The 15,311-nt window shown below is 42.1% G+C and overlaps 1 long non-coding RNA gene across 2 annotated transcripts; it reads left to right on the forward strand.

The window, feature by feature from the left end:
- Positions 1-2,403: 2,403 nt before the first annotated feature.
- Positions 2,404-10,838, forward strand: LOC143784579 (uncharacterized). Of its 2 annotated transcripts, none has more exons than XR_013217830.1 (3): positions 2,404-2,581; positions 7,860-7,963; positions 10,372-10,838. It is a non-coding gene; the product is annotated as an uncharacterized LOC143784579 (long non-coding RNA). The 2 variants fall into 2 exon arrangements; XR_013217823.1 differs by lacking the exon at positions 2,404-2,581 and adding an exon at positions 2,598-2,978.
- Positions 10,839-15,311: the final 4,473 nt, after the last annotated feature.

Here is a 15,311-nt window from a genome sequence, read left to right on the forward strand (position 1 = left end):
GTATGGATGCTGAACTTTACTGTTTGGATTTGCAAATCACTATTTCTACAGTCATGGCCAAAAGTAATCGCACCCCTGCAATTCTGTCAGATAATACTCAGTTTCTTCCTGAAAATGATTGCAAACACAAATTCTTTGGTATTATTATCTTTATTTAATTTGTCTTAAATGAAAAAAACACAAAAGAGAATGAAGAAAAAAGCAAAACATTGATCATTTCACACAAAACTCCAAAAATGGGCCAGACAAAAGTATTGGCACCCTCAGCCTAATACTTGGTTGCACAACCTTTAGCCAAAATAACTGCGACCAACCGCTTCCGGTAACCATCAATGAGTTTCTTACAATGCTCTGCTGGAATTTTAGACCATTCTTCTTTGGCAAACTGCTCCAGGTCCCTGATATTTGAAGGGTGCCTTCTCCAAACTGCCATTTTTAGATCTCTCCACAGGTGTTCTATGGGATTCAGGTCTGGACTCATTGCTGGCCACCTTAGGCCATGTTCACACTTTGCGGGTTTTACCGCGGATCCGCGGCGATTTTGATGCTGCAGGTCCACAGCAGTTTCCATAGCGTTTACATTAACATGTAAACCCTATGGAAACCGCAAACCGCTGTGCACATGCTGCGGGAAAAACCGCGCAGAAATGCAGTGGTTTACAACCCGCAGCATGTCACTTCTTTGTGCAGAATCGCAGCTATTCTGCACCCATAGAAATGCATTGATCCGCTTACTTCCCGAATGGGGCTGTGCCCACGATGCGGGAAGTAAGCGGATAATGTGCGGTTGCTACCCGGGGTGGAGGAGAGGAGACTCTCCTCCAGGCCCTGGGAAGCATAAATAGTGTTAAAAAAAAAAGAATTAAAATAAAAAATGATGCTATACTCACCTCTCAGCGCTGCACGCGGCCGTCCGGTCTCAGTTGCTGTGCGAGCAGGGCCTGAGATGACGTCGCGGTCACATGACCGTGACGTCACGAAGGTCCTTCTCGGCACAGCATCTTTGGAACCGGAGCGCCGCGTGCAGCGCCGAGGAGATCCGGACATCAGAGGGTGAGTATAACCAATTTTTATTATTTTTAACATTACTATTGATGCTGCATATTGCTGTATATGCAGCATCAATAGTATAGGAGTAATCCCGCAGTGGAAATCGCAAAACAAACCGCGATAAATCTGCAGGGATAACCGCAGCGGTTTTGCCCTGCAGATTTATCAATTCCGCTGCGGGAGAACCCGCAGAGCACGCCGCAAAGTGTGCACTTAGCCTTAGAAGTCTCCAGTGCTGTCTCTCAAACCATTTTCTAGTGCTTTTTGAAGTGTGTTTTGAGTCATTGTCCTGCTGGAAGACCCATGACCTCTGAGGGAGACCCAGCTTTCTCACACTGGGCCCTACATTATGCTGCAAAATTTGTTGGTAGTCTTCAGACTTCATAATGCCATGCACACGGTCAAGCAGTCCAGTGCCAGAGGCAGCAAAGCAACCCCAAAACATCAGGGAACCTCCGCCATGTTTGACTGTAGGGACCGTGTTCTTTTCTTTGAATGCCTCTTTTTTTTCTCCTGTAAACTCCATGTTAATGCCTTTGCCCAAAAAGCTCTACTTTTGTCTCATCTGACCAGAGAACATTCTTCCAAAACGTTTTAGGCTTTTTCAGGTAAGTTTTGGCAACTCCAGCCTAACTTTTTTATGTATCGGGGTAAGAAGTGGGTCTTCCTGGGTCTCCTACCATACAGTCCCTTTTCATTCAGACGCCGACGGATAGTATGGGTTGACACTGTTGTACCCTCGGACTGCAGGGCAGCTTGAACGTGTTTGGATCTTAGTCGAGGTTCTTTATCCAACATCCGCACAATCTTGCGTTGAAATCTCTTGTCAATTTTTCTTTTCCGTCCACATCTAGGGAGGTTAGCCACAGTGCCATGGGCTTTAAACTTCTTGATGACACTGCGCACGGTAGACACAGGAACATTCAGGTCTTTGGAGATGGACTTGTAGCCTTGAGATTGCTCATGCTTCCTCACAATTTGGTTTCTCAAGTCCTCAGACAGTTCTTTGGTCTTCTTTCTTTTCTCCATGCTCAATGTGGTACACACAAGGACACAGGACAGAGGTTGAGTCAACTTTAATCCATGTCAACTGCAAGTGTGATTTAGTTATTGCCAACACCTGTTAGGTGCCACAGGTAAGTTACAGGTGCTGTTAATTACACAAATTAGAGAAGTATAACATGATTTTTCAAACAGTGCCAATACTTTTGTCCACCTCCTTTTTATGTTTGGTGTGGAATTATATGCAATTTGGCTTTAGGACAATTCTTTTTGTGTTTTGTCATTTAAGACAAATTAAATGAAGATAATAATACCAAAGAATTTGTGTTTGCAATCATTTTCAGGAAGAAACTGAGTATTATCTGACAGAATTGCAGGGGTGTCAATACTTTTGGCCATGACTGTATGTCCGAAGGTGGGGACTGGGAAGACCGAAGGTGGGGACTGGGAAGCCGGTGCTGATTGGGCGCAGACCTCACATGAACCCCTTCGTTCGCAGTGCCGACACTGCTGGAACACAGCACGTGAGGTGAGTATATATGATTTTATTTTAACAGGTGAAAACATTCAGATTAAAAAGGTTTTGCCTTGTAGTGGACAACCCTTTAACACATATATTTTGTCAAAGTTTAGGCAAATGAAAAAAAGAAAAGTCAATACTGATGTTTTAAGCTTTGTTTTTTGGTCTTTGCAGCTTTCACCACATGGGTTAATTAATTTTATAGTGAGGACTTTTTTGTATGTGCCCATATCAAAAATATTTTTTTATTTCTTTATTTTTAAAGGGGGAAAAGGATGTTTTTTGAAATGTTTGTATATTTTTTAATATTTAATATATTTTTTTTATTTATTTACAGGGCTGTGTAAAACTTTTATGCAGATGTGGAAAAATGTTGCAAAGTAAGAAGGCTTAAAAAATAGCAGGGGTAATAGATTCTATTTATCAATTAACATAATGCAAAGAGAATGAGCAAAAGAGAAATCTAAATTAAATCAATATTTGGTGTGACCAGAAGAGATGCGCTGATCAATCTGTGAAGGATAGACTTAGGCCGGGTTCCCATTAGCGTATGGCATCCGATGAGTCTCTCATGTGAGAGCATCGGATGCAATATGCTAATGACACTCGGCTCCTGCTCTGTTGCGAGTGGGAGCCAAGTGTCGGTCGTCTGTGCTCTGATGCTCTCGCATTAGAGGATCGGAGCACAGCTTCGGAGGAGACAGAGAAAGTAATTTCTCCATCTCCTCTACTGCTGGTGTCAGCAGGAATCGTACTACACTTGGGTGATATCCGAGTGCAGTGCGATGTTTCACACGCACCCATAGACTTATATGGGTGCGTGCAATCTGATTCTCGGGTGCAATCGCACGTACTAGTAGCAGCATGAGAAAATAACCGCAAATGTGAGCTGCTCCATAGAGGAACATTGGGGCGAGTGTAATCGGATTTTTTTTTTTATCAGATTGCACTCATCCAAATGGATTGCAAGTGGGAATGAGCCCATATAGTCAAATTCCCTGAAATCTGCAGGTCCTCTGGATTTTGAACACTTTGTGATTCAATTTGCGAGGATCACCAAAAAAATTCTCTGCCCCATTTCATGCACTGCTGAAGACGTAGAGAATGGGCTAACGACATCAGATGCGACCTCGTAAACTTCGCCATAACGCCCTGCAATTTTCAGATCTCGTAGTGTAGCCTAAATACTATTACAACTAATAAAAAACATGGGGGCTGGCCAAGCAGTGCTATTTTTTACTTTTCCAGCATAAGGATAGAACCCACAGCTCATTCCATACAGGAATATAAGGTCTAATCAATCTAATTGTGTTGTGTTACATCAGTGCTGAATAATTGGTGTGCATTAAACTAATCTATAGATGCAAGGGAGATATAGGAAAGTTTTGTGCCTATATAGTCACTCAATGTGACTGTGAATTGATTGATCTAAGATATAGTACATTAACAGCACTTTAATAACAGACTTTTTATTTTTCACATACTGCAAACAAGAAGGGAATTTTTAAATCCCTCCTTGCCTATAGAGGTAGCTCAACTGAACCTCAAAATATTTCCATTCTATAGTATATTCTATTGGACATTGTTTTCTTATCTTCTAAAGCTGTTTCAATATCAAGTTACCATTGCACATTGACCACAGCATATCTGGTGATATCATGTTAGTTCTCTGCATTGATTTCCTTGAAAGGTAACAGCTAAATTTCCCTAACGCAAAAGAAGACGTTCCAGCTACCTCCTAACAGCAGCTGTGAGATTGACAAATGACTCATCGTAGCACATAGTACTAAACAGTAGATACACTTGTATCTGAAATGTCACGATTGTTATTCTGCGCTGCGAAGAGCCCTCCACCTCCACTGTTGCCCATGACACTTATGAGCTCACCACATGGTTTTTCTTTTGCAAAACAGAACATTGTGGTAGCCGTGTAGTGTACATTTTACTTGCTTTACTTTTGATAATTACAAGAAACTGACAGAAATATCAATACATGGAACCACTAGTGTGGTTTTTTGCTGAGGTATTTGGATGTTCCAGTTATGTAATATTCCAAATTAAAAAACTGTTCAGAAGAAATTACTGATGCAGTTTCTATTTCTAAGAAGTGGACTTGTTGTTTTATTTCTTCAATGCTTTACTATATTATAATATATAATTTATACAGTGGGGGGGAAATTATTTGATACACTGCCGATTTTGCAAGTTTTCTCACCTATAAAGAGAATGGAGAGGTCTATAATTTTTATCGTAGGTACAATTCAACTGTGAGAGACAGAATCTTAAAAAAATTCCAGAAAATCACATTGTATGATTTTTACATAATTAATTTGCATTTTATTGCATGAAATAAGTATTTGAAAGAATTGAAAAACAGAACTTAATATTTGTTACAGGAACCTTTGTGGCTGTTGCTGGGCATCATTGAGTTTCAGCTCCCTCCAAAGATTTTCTATTGGGTTCAAGGCTGGAGACTGGCTAGGCCACTTCAGGACCTTGAAATGCTTCTTACGGGGCCACTCCTTAGTTGCCCTGGCTGTGGGGTTCAGGTCATTGTAATGCTGGAAGACCCAGCTGTAACGAATGGAAACAGAGGCACAGATGGTGAAGTTCATATTCGTTTTTATTGTAATTAAACGTGGAACCTCTGGACCACGGTCTGGGGGGGGGGGCTCCGAAGGGGGCGTGACTATTTGAGCCCCAGACACCCGTGGTAAGACCCCTCGAACAGGGTCAGAATGGGATACCTGGGGGACACGTGTGCTACCTCCAGTTAGACCCCCTGACTCGTGGTAGCTGACCCAGCGGGACTCAGCAGAGTTAGAAGGTGACGTAGAGCTAACCAGTGGGTACTGGGGGTACGGGTAGAAGCTGGTTCCAGCGGTACTGACGTTGTCCTGAGGTTCAGGTGACTGAATGGCGGGATGAGATGGAACTGGAGTAGGCAGATTGGAGATCGTCCAGTAAAGCCAGGTAACGGGTAGCAGTCTATGGAGACAAACGGTGCAAGCGGGGCACTGACAGAGACTTCAGAAACAGAAACACATGCTAGTAGGAACCAGAAGTTAGCAACTGAAGATACAGTACTTGTTGCTCTGGCACCCTCCCTATGGTGGAGGGGCTAGAAATAGTATTCATTAACACGCCATTGGTCAGAAGCACCTTTTGGAAAATGCGCGCTGTCCGGGACCGGGAGCGAGTGCGCTCAACCTAAGCACACAGCCGGAGGACCTGCTGGCTGCATGCCAGGAAGCAGAGGAGGGAGGGGAAGCAGAGGCCCTGTCAGGACAGCGTGGAGCTGGCACAGAGCGGGAGTCCCAACGGGGACCCCACAAAGGTACAGGGACCGGGTGTAACACCATCTTCAATGCCCTTAATGAGGTAAGGAGGTTGTTGGCCAAAATCTTGCTATTCATGACCCCATCCATCCTCAGTACGGTGCAGTCGTCCTGTCCCTTTTTCAGAAAAACACCCCCAAAGTATGTTGTTTCCCCTACCATGCTTTATGGTTAGGGTGGTGTTACTGGGGTTGTACTCATCCTTCTTCTTCCCCCAAACGCAGCGAGTGGCGTTGATACCAAAAAGGTCTATTTTGTTCTCATCTGACATGACCTTCTCCCATGCCTCCTCGGGATCATCCAGATTGTAATTGGTGAACTTCAAACAGGTCTGGTAATGTGCAAACGTGACCAGTGGGACCTTGCAGGATTTCAATCCATGACGGTTTAGTGTGTTACTAACAGTAATGTTTGAGACTGTGGTCCCAGCTCAATTCAGGCCATTGACTAGGCCCTCCCTTGTAGTTCTGGGCTCATTCCTTACCTTTTTCAGAATCATCCTTCCCCCATGAGGTGAGATCTTGCATGGAGCTCCAGATCGAGGAAGATTGAGGAAGATTGATAGTCATCTTGTGTTTCTTCCATTTGTTAATAATTGTGACAGCAGTTGTCTTCTCACCAAGCTGCTGTTAGTTTTTGAGTTCCCGCCTCTGCACAGGGGGAATCTCGAACCACCTCCGCTGTGGTCTCCCATTCTTCTCCAGCCGCAGTGGAGCCTGCTCAGCGGAGACGTCAGTCCCAGCATCTGGCTCAGGCTGATACTGGGCGACTGGTTACTACTGTTCTTCCAGGCTCTGCCTTTGTAGCCAGTACTGGTCAGCGGCGAGCAGAGTCTCTGGGACCAAGTCCTGCTTTTCCCCTTCTGAGCATGCCCAGGGTAAGACCTCTCATTGGAGGTCGGGGGTCACATGCTCAGATACTGCAGCAGCTCCCATTGATCCTCTAGGAAGGTCCTGAAGTCGCTGCAGCTATAAAAGGTTCGCATGGCCATAATATCAAACCAACGTCTATTAGCTCAGCGCCAGTGTGGTCATGTCTGGATGCGGTTAGGGTTTGGCTGAAATAAGCCCCTAGAATACCGGCACCTCCGGTGAGGAGTTTGTATGAGTGTATTCAGGGCCTTGGCTAGAATACCCGCACCTCCGGTGAGGAGTTGTTTGTCTGTTTTCTCTGCATGACCACAGTTTGCTCTGGTTGGTAGCTGTGTTCCTCTGTGAGGTTAACAGGGCACAGCATCTTCTTCCTAGCAACTCTGTGTAGTTAAGAGTTCGCTTATACCACCATATAGCGCCGCCATTTGCCAGCAACAGGTTCCTCTCCTGCCCTGGGTTGCGAACGCACCTAATAATACATACATATATACTCAGTGCGTTCTGCCAACCCTAACAGCTGCTTGCCTATTATCATGCAGCCCATCCCAGCCTTGTGCAGATGTACAATTTTGCCCATGGTGTCCTCAAACAGCATTTTAGTCTTGGCCATGGTGGAGAGGTTGGATTGTTATTGATTGAGTGTGTGGACAGGTGTTTTTTTATACAGGTAACAAGTTCAAACAGGTGCAATTGATAGAGGCAATGAGTGCAGAGTAGGAGGGCTTCTTAAAGAAAAAATTAACATCTCTGCGAGAGCCAGAATTCTTGCTGATTGGTAGGTGATCAAATACTTATTTCATGCACTAAAATACAATTTATATAAAAATCATACAATGTGATTTTCTGTTTTTGTTTTAGATTCTGTCTCTCACAGTTGAAGTGTACCTATGATAAAAATTAAAGATGTCTCCATTCTTTGTAGGTGAGAAAACTTGCAACATCGGCAGTGTATCAAATACTCCTTTTCCCCACTTCATATACATAATATAGTGTACTAAAAATTCTTTAAAAAATGTACAGAAAAATAGTATTAAAAGCATATAAATTAGCATATTCTGAATATTCATTTCTCTTAAGTATCGGCACACTTGACCACCAGCAGGAGCAAGAAGCAGGCGACTGACACTGCGCGCTACTGAGGAGGAATGGATACTCACCGCGATCTCCAATGAACAGTCCCGGTGAGTAATCTGCCAGCTGTGATCGATATGCTTGTGAGCAGCACATGATGTCCCTGCCATGCGCTGCTTACAAGAATTAAGCAGCTGCTGGCATCGGAGCTGGACGCTGCGACTGCGAGGGAGCGGTGGAAGGTAAGAGTAATGTTTTTATTTAAATCTTTTCTGATGGGGCCATGTATACCAGAAACTGGATGGGGGCCAACCATACCAGCAAGGGGATGGGGCCAATCAATCTATCATACCGGGAACTGGATGGCGGCCAATAATACCAGCAAGGGGATGGGGCCAATCAATCCATCATACTGGGAACTGGATAGGGGTCAATCAATTATACCAGGAACTGGATGGTGGCCAATCAACAATCATACCAGGAACTGGATGGGGGCCAATCAATCATACCAGGAACTGGATGGGGGCCAATCAATCATACCAGGAGCTGGATGGTGGCCAATCAATCATACCAGGAACTGGATGGGGGCCAATCAATCATACCAGGAACGGGATGGGGGCTAATCAATCAATCATACCGGCAACTGAATGGGGGCCAATCAATCAATCTTACCAGGAACTGGATGGGGGCCAATCAATGAGTCATACCAAGAAAGGGATGGGACCAATCAATCATATCAGAATGGGACCCTGCATACCAGGATGGGGATGAGGGTCATGCATGCCAGGATAGGGATGAGGGGACCATTGAACACATTTTTTGCTAAAGTTTTTTTTTTCTTCCTAATTTCCCCCTCTAAAACCTAGGTGCTTCTTATGGTCCGAAAAATACGGTAATGTAGTATTTTTTAGGGACTATAGTGACAGGGTCTGTTCCACAGGACTGGCGCATAGCAACTTTGGTACCAATATTCAAACAGAGCTCTGAAAGTGAACCTGGAAATTATAGGCCAGTAAGTCTAACCTCTATTGTTGGTAAAATATTTGAAGGGTTTCTGAGGGATGTTATTCTGGATTATCTCAATGAGAATAACTGTTTAGCTCCATATCAGCATGGGTTTATGAGGAATCACTCCTCTCAAAATGAGTTTTTATGAAGAGGTAAGCTATAGACTAGACTAAAGTGAGTCATTGGACGTGGTATATCTTGATTTTTCAAAAGCGTTTTATACCGTGCCACACAAGAGGTAGGTACACAAAATGAGAATGCTGGGTCTGGGGGAAAATGTGTGTAAATGGGTAAGTAACTGGCTTAGTTATAACAAGCAGAAGGTTGTTATAAATGGTATATTCTCTAATTGGGTCGCTGTGACCAGTGGGGTACCGCAGGGGACGGTGTTGGGACCTATTCTTTTCAACATATTTATTAACAATCTGGTAGAAGGTTTACACTACAATATCAATATTTGCAGATGGTACAAAACTATGTAAAGCAGTCAATACAAGAGAAGATAGTATTCTGCTACAGATGGATCTGGAGTTGGAAGTTGGAAACTTGGGTCCAGAGGTGGCAGATGCGGTTTAACAATGATAAATGTAAGAATATACACATGGGAAGAAGGAATCAATATCAACATTACACATGGAATGGGAAACCACTGGATAAATCTGACATGGAGAAGGACTTGGGGATCCTAGTTAATCATAAACTTACCTGGAGCAGCCAGTGCCAGGCAGCAGCTGCCAAGGCAAACAGGATCATGGGGTGCAATAAAAGAGGTCTGGATACACATGATGAGAACATTATACTGCCTCTGCACAAAGCTCTGGTTAGACCGCACATGGAGTACTGTGTACAGTTTTGCACACAGGTGCTCAGGAAGGATATAATGGAACTACAGCGAGTACAAAAGAGGGCAACAAAATTAATAAAGGGGATGGGGGAGCTACAATACCCAGAGAGATTACCAAAATTAGGATTATTTAGTCTAGAAAAAAGCCGACTGAGGGGCGATCTAATAACCATGTATAAGTACATAAGGGGACAATACAAATATCTCTCCGAGGATCTGTTTATACCAAGGAATGTGACTTCACAAGGGGGCATTCTCTTGCTTTGGAGGAGAGAAGGTTTTTCCACCAACGTAGAAGAGGATTCTTTACTGTTAGGGCAGTGAGAATCTGGAATTCTTTGCCTGAGGAGATGGTGATGGTGAACTCAGTCGAGGGGTTCAAGAGAGGCTTGGATGTCTTCCTGGAGCGTAACAATATTGTATCTTACAGTTATTAGGTTCTTTAGAAGGATGTAGATCTGGGGATTTATTCTGACAGAATATAGGCTGAACTCGATGGACAAATGTATTTTTTAAGATGACAAGAGCCAGTATATGTTTATGAGTCTGTAAAAAACATTTACAGCACAGGGATGACATCCGTGTGCTGTTCGTGCGCTGTCTATGCTTAACCTTGCAAAGTATATGACAATCTTTGTAATTTAATTCCTTTTTTATCCATACCAGAAAACCCTGATGATACACTAATGGTAAAAACGGACACACAGATGACAAACCCCCGATGACACCGCTAATGATTTTTCACGTACGTCTTTTATATGGAAATATGAAGGAGGCCTAGAGTAAATTTTACTGACAGATTCCCTTTAAAGAAGCACTTTGTGGTACTCTTATTTGTGATCAAACAGGACAATGACACAAACACACCTCTGGTCTATGTAAGGGCTATGTGAGCAGTAAGAAAAGATGCTGCTTCAAATTACATGGCCTCCAGAGTCATCCAACCTCAACCCGATATCTCTGTGTGGGAGGAGAGTGACGGAAAAGCAGCCAACAAATGCCTAGTGCCTGTGGGAGCCATTTCAAGACTGTTGGAAAACCATTGAAGGTGACTACCTGATGAAGCTGCTTAAGAGAATGCTAAAGGTGTGTAAAACTGTCAACAAAGTAAAAGGGAGGTACTTTGAAGAATTCAAGGCTTAATACATATTCCAATGTGATTCACTTGTATGTCTTGACTTTTTGTTTCTATATACCTTCATAGATATGGTACCTTCAGCCTGAAACTGGTGCATATTCCAAAAAGAACAAGGAAAACCAGTGCACAAACGGCTGTGTCCAAACTATATATATATATATATATATATATATATATATATATATATATATATATATATATATATATATATATATATATACCAAGTAGCAAAAAATGAAGGCAGCACTCCAAAGTATTCAGGTGAAAAATAGGTGAAGTTTTAATCGACCCACATCACTGCGCGACGTTTCGGCTCCATGAGCCTTTTTCAAGCAGTGGGTGTTACCAAACATAGTGCTTTTATAAGAACAATTTGAGTTGATTTGCATATTACAATTGCCATTGATAAATACATAAACAAATAGTTGTACATTATACCAAAATGTGCATATTACATATTTAGTGCAATCTCTGTGTTATTTAAGGTGCTATGTGCTCTATTGCATATAAAATATAATAATCTCCCACTTTCTCCTCCGTTCCATAGATGATCCTATTAAGGTATATTAAGTTTATATTACTCTTATATTGTAACCCTCACCTTGCCGCAATTCAGTAACACCACATGGAGGACTGTACTATCGCCGTTGTCGGCGTTCTTCTAGATCTATTGCGCATGTCTGGATGACTAATTGCTATGTCACAGAGTGTCAGCCAATGGGAGTTCCTCTGCACTTTCATTTTGGTAGCGCATGCGCACTATCGCTGTATCAGCGCCGCAGCGCCATCTTTAGTGTGGCAAAGCATTGTATTCTTACAGCTATATAAGCCACTACGCCGATAGTATAACAGCGCATACAGAGACATCCCTTTCATTTGTGCATAATAGATATTCATAAGCTCATTTAGGCTGTATATCCAAAGGGTAGGAATGTATATATTCTTTAATTAGATACAAAATGGCTAAACAGATATGGGTTTCACTCTGACAAAACGGATGAACGCCTTATTCAGGCTATCTCCATATGTCTATGTTTCTCCAAGTTGATGCACAGCCTCTCCAGGCCATAACATCGCCCTTTAGAGAAAACAGGAAAGTGAGCATATTAAGTTACTATGTATCTAAATATGAGGCTGACAGCTGTTAATGCTTTTTAATATGCAGACATTTTTATTAAAGATAAGGAACCATTACCATTGGTCGACATATGTGACAGATAATTTAGATCAAAAAACAAAATATAATTTTTTCAAAGAAAAATAAAAAAAAGTAATATAAATGAAAACAAAAAGTATTTTTTTCATTCCTCCATATGGGTACTCCATCAAGCGGCTGGTAGGGAGATACACAAGACCCACTGGTCATAGGGATATCTATAAAACCACAAAAAAGACAAAAAAAGAACATTAAAATCAATGCACTCTGCAAAGTGCCTATGCATAGTGCTACAAATCTTAAAAACTAGGAGCCTACATATACATCTGGTTCAGGGGTCTATCATAGGGGGTTTATTCACATACCCGACTGGATTTTAAATTCTGCATTGAGTCCTTTAGGTTTTAAAGTATTTAACTCATAAATCCATCTAAGTTCTAGTTTCTTTAGAAGGCATACTCTATCCCCTCCTCTTCTTTGTATGGGTACCCTATCTATTACTCTAAATTTTAGATCTTTTTCCGTATGTTTGAGTTCTGTAAAATGTTTAGAGACCGGAAGATTTAATCGCTTCTTTCTAATCGAATGCCGATGATTATTTATAAGTGTTTTCAGCTCACAGGTCGTTTCTCCCACATACCACAATTTGCAAGGGCATTCAAGTAGATAAATAACATGGTCAGAATTACATGTCAAAAATTGTTTGATTGTATACATCTTATTAGTGTCTGGATGTTTGAATGTAGGACCTTTTAATATATATGAGCAATTTACGCAGGACAGGCACGGGAAGCAGCCTTTTTGGATCTTGCCTGTGATTGTGGTCTGACCAAGATTCTTTAGGGGACCAATGTTGGATAAATGTTTGGACCATTTTATCCAGAGGGCCAGGCACTTTTCCTTCCAATATATATATATATATATATATATATATATATATATATATATATATATATATATATATATATATATACTAGCTGAAGAGCCCGGCGTTGCCCGGGCTTAGTAACTAACTGTGGTTAGTTATAACTAATTATAATAATTATATTGCACATAAAAACATTTGACATCATATATTCAACACTACTGATTTGCAACACAAATTAACTAAACGATTACCTAAATATTGAAAGTATTTTATTTTCAACTCATTCAAGAGCCTTTTGATAAACAACATTTTTGGTTTTTCTTTCCGGTGCAAAGATGAACAGGCTTTTGGCAGTTTCAACTCTTGAACAGGCCATGTAAAGTTGACCATGAGAAAAGCATGGAGATTGCAAATCAATCCCTACTACTTTCAAGGACTGTTCCTGAGCCTTGTTAATGGACATTGCGAAAGCCAGTTGAAGTGGAAATTGGAGGTGTTTAAAATCAAAACGCAAATCAGATGGAAGGAGTGGAATACTTGGAATGAAAAGATTCATCTGGGCCCAACTGCACCTCAAAAAGTAAAAATAAAAAAAGTACACAAAAACATATCAAAATATGTAAGTTATTAGTTAATATTATGGCCACAATACGTAAGCTGGCAACCCACTTCAAGGGTCCCCACACTTGCCAGTCCTACTCTAACAGCAAAAACCATAAAAGGAGGAAAAAGAGGAAACAATTTAAGCTGTTGCTGAGCCCCCAGTCAGATTAACCCCTGATAAACTGAACTCTGATTAATACACTGCCAGGTCTGTGACATCATGCAACCACAAGCTTATACTATCGTTTGGATGTATGTAGGGCAACAAATGGAGCCCACATCGGACTGCACTGAATAGGTATGAAACTGGGAGAGTTTTTCTTTTATTTGGGACAGATTTCACATTTCTATCGTTTTTTGTTGCTTTCCAGTGACTGATCAAAAGTGCACCATGACTTTAGGGACACACTGTATATAGATATATAAGTAACAGTGAAACTGAGGCTTATTTGCTAAATGTATCTTAACCCTTTAACGACCGACGATACACGTTTTAATGGCGGCAGTTAAGGGTACTTATTCCATTGCCGCTTTTTAATATCGCTGAGAAATAAGGTTATAATGCCCCCAGCGTCAGAAATTCTCCAAGTTCTCAGCTACTGGGGGTAGCGGAGATGCTGGAGAACATGTTTTGGGTAATTTTTTGCCGTCCCCAGTGTTGTGATCGCTGTTATTCACAGAATAACGGCGACCGCAAAAAAAAGTCAGATTTCCTTTTTATTTCTCTCTCTCTTCTGATATGATGTAGCACATCAGAGGACAGAGAAATGGGGTCCCGAGCCCCACTGGCACCTCCTGCATCCCCCTGTGAAGAAGATCTGCCGATTGGCACCTGGCAACAATAGGAGATTTCTCATATTGGTTCATTCGGATTACTGTGATAAACCCTATCACAGTGATCAAAATAAAAAAAAGTAAATACCCCTCCCCCTTAGGTAAAAATAATAAAATAAAAAAATGTATTTATTTTAATTTTTTCCATTAGGGTTGGGGTTAGCGTTTGGATTAGGGGTATGTTGGGGTTAGGGCTGTGTTAGGGTTGGAGTTAGAACTGGGGGGTTTCCACTGTTTAGGTACATCAGGGGATCTCCAAACTCGACAAGGCGCCCGACATTGATTCCATCCAATTTTGCATTCAAAAAGTCAAACGGCGCTCCCTCCCTTCTGAGCCCTGCCATGTGCCCAAACAGTGGCTTTCCCCCACATACGGGGTATCGGCATACTCTGGGAAAATTGCACAACATATTGTGTTGTCCATTTTGTGTGGTCTATTTTCTTCTGATAACCTTTTGAAAATAAAAAAGTTTAGTTCCAAAGTAAATTTTTCATGAAAAAAAAAGTTTTTTTCCTTCCACATTGCTTTAGTTCTCGTGAAGCACCTGAAGGGTTAATAAACTTCTTGAATGTGGTTTTGCGGACCTTGAGGGGTGAAGTTTTTAGAATGGTGTCACTTTTGGATATTTTCTGTTATATTGACCCCCCCAAACTCACTTCAAATGTGATGTGGTCCCTAAGGGTATGTGTCCACGGTCAGTAAACGCTGCTTGTTTGACGCTGCGCAGAGCTCCAGCGTCAAACACGCAGCGTCCAGATGTTCCAGCATAGTGGAGGGGATTTTACGAAATCCCGTGTCCACTATGCGTGGAAACACGCATCCAACTTCCCTGCGACTCCGGACATGCTGCGCGTCTTTTCAGATCGCAGCATGTCCGTGCTACCTGCGGCGACGCTGCGTCGCCGCAAGTAATATCACAGGGCGCTATGCGAGGGTGCGATGATCCCGGATGTGTACAGTTAACACATCCGGCATCATCGCGTCCCAGAAAGGGGGCGGGGCTTAG

The sequence above is a fragment of the Ranitomeya variabilis genome, chromosome 1, assembly GCF_051348905.1.
Source record: "Ranitomeya variabilis isolate aRanVar5 chromosome 1, aRanVar5.hap1, whole genome shotgun sequence".
In the NCBI taxonomy this organism is placed as follows: domain Eukaryota; kingdom Metazoa; phylum Chordata; class Amphibia; order Anura; family Dendrobatidae; genus Ranitomeya; species Ranitomeya variabilis.